Here is a 4616-nt window from a genome sequence, read left to right on the forward strand (position 1 = left end):
GAACTTGTATCTTAGGCTCATACATGTGCTTGTGTACACTATACTAAGTTTTGTCAACTGTTTAAACAAGTATCGTACACTTTACGTGTATGCTTATCAAATATACTTGTTGTTTATCCGTATCTGCGGTTGTTAAGTTCAACCTTGGCAGATAACTGTATTCGTATATCCGTATGTTTGTTTATCCGTATCTGCGGTTGTTAAGTACAACCTTGGCAGAAAACTTTATTCGTTACCCGTACAACCGTGGATTTGGTTGCTTTCAAACACAGTTTTAAGTATGTAATTACTTATGGAACATAACGTTTTGGCTTTCAAAGATTCATTACAAACACAGTTTTACGTATGGGTTTACTTATACAAACTATACATTTTGGCTTTTAAAGACTCATTGCAAACACTGTTTTAACTATTGTTATACATACACAGATAATACTTTTTAGACTTATTAAAAGTATTACTGCGTTAGCAGAAAACCTGTGACACTGACCAACCTTTGTGTTGACTTTCAAACTTACTTGTATTCTTAGGGGATCATCAGACAGGCGTTCAGACAGAAGGTTAGCCGTGGATTGTAGACGACCTAGCTAGCTTGTTTTTGTTATCTGCTTACCTGTTTAAGGCAACTACTGTACTATTTTTATCTGTAAGAACCCTGTATTCAAACTTAATGATGGAATACAAATGCAGTTTTGTTTATCGTTGTACTTGTGCTATATATTCAGTTTATCTGGGATCCATGAACTTAGTCCCGCTCCCGGCGTGTTCCGCCTTGGCCGGGGGTGTGACAAGCTGGCACATCATTAATTGTTTTTCATCGTGGTATCTCTCTACTCTATCTCCTATTTTACATAGATGACATTATTCTCATTGGTAATCATCTAAGACTCATATGTAACTTCATCACTAGGTTAAAAAATGAGTTTGCTACAAAAGATTTGGGCAGGTTAAACTATTTTCTTGGTCTTGAAGTCACCTACACGAACGCTGGTCTCTTTCTTACTCAACATAAATATGTGCATGATATTTTGACTTGTGTTGGGCTCTTAGACTGAAAACTCACTACCATTCCCTTATCCACGACTTAGAATCTCATCACCATGGGAGTGCAATTTCAGGATCCTATCTTGTTTCGCTCCCTTATTGGAGCTATTCAGTATCTAACCATTACACGTCCTGATCTTTCCTTATCAATCATGTCATCCAGTTCCTTCAAGTTCCAACTATGGATCACTTTGAAGTAGTAAAGCGCATTCTAATCTATGTTGAAGGCACTATCTCCCATGGGCTTCATTTTAGTCGGCCTCATTCCTCTTCCGTTATTTTTTATTCCGATGCGGACTGGGCTAGATGTATTGAGACACGTCGCTCCACATATGGTTACTCAATTTTCCTTGGTGGTAAATTGGTCTCTTGGCGTGCATTAAACGCAACCTATAGTCTCTCTCTCTAGTTGTGAAATAGAATATATAGCCATGAAAAACACTGTGTATGAAATCATTTGGGTCACACACCTCTTACGTGAGCTTCATGTCATCCCTTATTCCATTCCAACTCTTCTATGTGACAGTAAAAGTGCCCTTTTTTAAGTTAAAATCCCATTTCTCATAAAAGAGCAAAGCATATTGACATAAACTATCACTCTATTTTTGAGTTGGTGACTTATGACCAACTTTCAACCAAACATATTCCCATGCAACTTCAACTAGCTGATATATTCACAAAGAGTCTTCGCGCCCTTTATTTGAAAGATTTCATATAAAGCTTTGTGTAGGTCCAATGCTGCTCAGCTTGCCGGGGGTATTAGCGATAATATTATAGATAATAACTAGACTAGATAATATTTGTATAGTTGTTTAAATTTCCTAAATATTTGGCTAGTTGTTTTGTCATGTATTCTATATATACTTCAATCAAATACATAAACCTTTCAAAGGAAATAATCCTTATATATTAAGATGAGTGGATTTAACTTAACCCGAATACACGGGGTGAAGATAAAATGAAAAAATTAGATTGATTTTTCTTTACGGAAGTGGTGATTGAGTTTTTCCTAGAACTTATGATGCTTGCTTTGGGTAGAACAATGTCACACCTCCGCCCCATAATTTTGAAGAATGCTTCCTATGATTCTGGTCCTTCCCCGTTTTGATTTTTTGATTGAAAATGATGGCTTCAATAAGGTGGTTTGAATTGCATGGACTGATTTTCAAGGAGATAATCAAGCTAATCCTTTTATTTATTTTAAATATAAGTTAAAGTTTCTTAAAGCTAGTATCAAGGAATGGAAGTTTTCTCTCAATATTGCTATTAAAATTGAGAAGTGGGAGGTCAAATGCAGGATTTTGGACATTGATAAGTTCGTATAAGTTGTACTCAGTTCACATAGGCTTGATATGGAGAGAAGAAAAAACATTGATCGGTTACATGAAATGGAAAAGATAAAATGTAGTGAAAATTAAATGGTATTGGGAAGGAGACAAAAATACAAAGTTCTTAATCGAATATTGAAGAGTAAAAGGCGATAGAACACTATTAAAGGTATACGGGTGGATGATAAGTGGGCCACACAATCAAATATGGTTAAAACTGAGTTTTTGAAATTCTATAGAAGGAACCTTGATGTATTTAATTGGGTTCGGTTGAGCAATTGTATCCATCGGTTTAGAAGCCTAAACAAGGATGAGGCATGCTTCGTAGATGTACTTTCTTCAATTGAGGGAGTGTGGAATGCTATTTACGTTTGTTTTTGTTAAAAGGTACTGAGATTTGATGATTCATGAATATTATGCCTTTGATTTGGAGTTTTTCAATCAACTTATATTCCTTTCATATGCAATTCTTCATTTATCACCATGATTTATAAGGTTGTGACTCCTTTTGGTATCATAGAATACAAACCAATTACTCTTATAGGCATCAATATAAGATTGTTTCCAAGCTCTTATCTCTTCTGCTTACAAAAGTGGTTGATACGGTGGTGAGTGAGACCAGATTACTTGTATTAAAGTATTACAAATTTTAGATGGGTCGATAATTGTAAATGAAGCGGTTGATTGGTGCAAGATGAAGATGAAAAATCTTATGATTTTCAAATTCAAATTTGAAAAAGTTTCTGACTCACTTTCTTGGGATTTTCTTTTTACTAATATGTCCTTCATGTTGGAATAAGTGTCCAAGGTCATAACTAAATTTGTTAAAGGCAAAACTAAATTGGTATAACTTTATGAAATAAAAGTAAAGTCATTTTTGGGTTGCCCTTAATAAATACAAATAGCTAGAAATGACTTAGGAGAGAGATAAAATAATTTGTTAATTTATTATATGATTAATAAATTAATTATAAATAGTTTGGATTAATTAATTATTAATTAGAATTAATATGGAATTAATTCAGGATTAATTGAAACTAATTAAAGGTGCAATGACTGAATTGTAATTGTTCACAATTAAGCAAGGACGGTGTTGCGACATCTCACCAGGTCTTTGGGTCTTGGAGTCTTGCATCCGGATCGCAGATCCGGGTGTGATGTCGTTTGTTTATTCCCGACTTGATACCTAGGAAGAACCATAATAGATCATTAGAGTTTCCCCAGGGACCGTGCCTCGGGAGCAAGCTCTGACGATCAAGTTAGATCGGTGTTGAGAATGAATAGGTTTCTCCTAGCCCGAGAGAACCAGTTTGGTGTGTGTAAAACCCTAATCTAGGTATCAATCCAAATCACTAGATTGGTGCGGAATCCTAATCAAGTGAATGACACAAATCGTAAATATGAAATAAGAACACAATGTTGAATCTTCAATGCACACTATATTAATCAATAGTCTAGTACATAAGACTCTGTATGTCTCTCGGTTCTCTTTGTCTTTTTCAAATCTCGAAATCAACAACTTGAATGACTAACTCTAAACACGGCTGAATCAATACAATATATATACCTAGACCTAATTACAAAGGCTCAACCGAAATCACTTAGTGATTTCGGTCCAAACACCACCGAATTCATGGTGTTTTCGGTCCTAGACCGAGAACGCTAAAAGCTATGTAAAGTAAAGTATAAACCACAAATCATGTCCCACCAATCTCCCCCTTAGTTTATAGCTTTCTTTTCTTTTCAATATTCTCTTTGTTCTTGAGTTTCAGCTTTTATCTTCGATTTCTTCAAGACTTCAAGATGAACATATGAATTTCTACATGAATGACTTCTTCTTGAATAATTGGACTTCCTTTAAAATTTGACTTTGAACTCACATTGGGTATAGAGGCTTCTTGTATAGGTTCTTGAAAATCAGCACTTTTAGCTTTGAAATACTTCAGAGATAATTACAGAGAGATCGATTCTTCTGGATCACTTCAACAGGTTCATAGATAGCAGCAAATTGATTGAGGAGGCTTCAATGCAATTCGTCACATAACTTCAAATACAGCTTCACCTTGCTTCTAGGGTTGAAAGGTTGTGTGTTGAAAAATAATCTTCACTTCTTGTTCCTTCGAATGAATATTCTTCATCGATCACAGATGCATCTTGAAAAGTAACCATGACTAAAAGTCCCTGTGGATCACAGAGTCATAAAGACCCTTCTCGCCACAGTTGTTCAAGGACCCAGCCTTGGCT

This window comes from Lactuca virosa, chromosome 8 (assembly GCF_052849685.1).
Source record: "Lactuca virosa cultivar CGN04683 chromosome 8, Lactuca_virosa_CGN04683_v6, whole genome shotgun sequence".
Classification (NCBI taxonomy): Eukaryota; Viridiplantae; Streptophyta; class Magnoliopsida; order Asterales; family Asteraceae; genus Lactuca; species Lactuca virosa.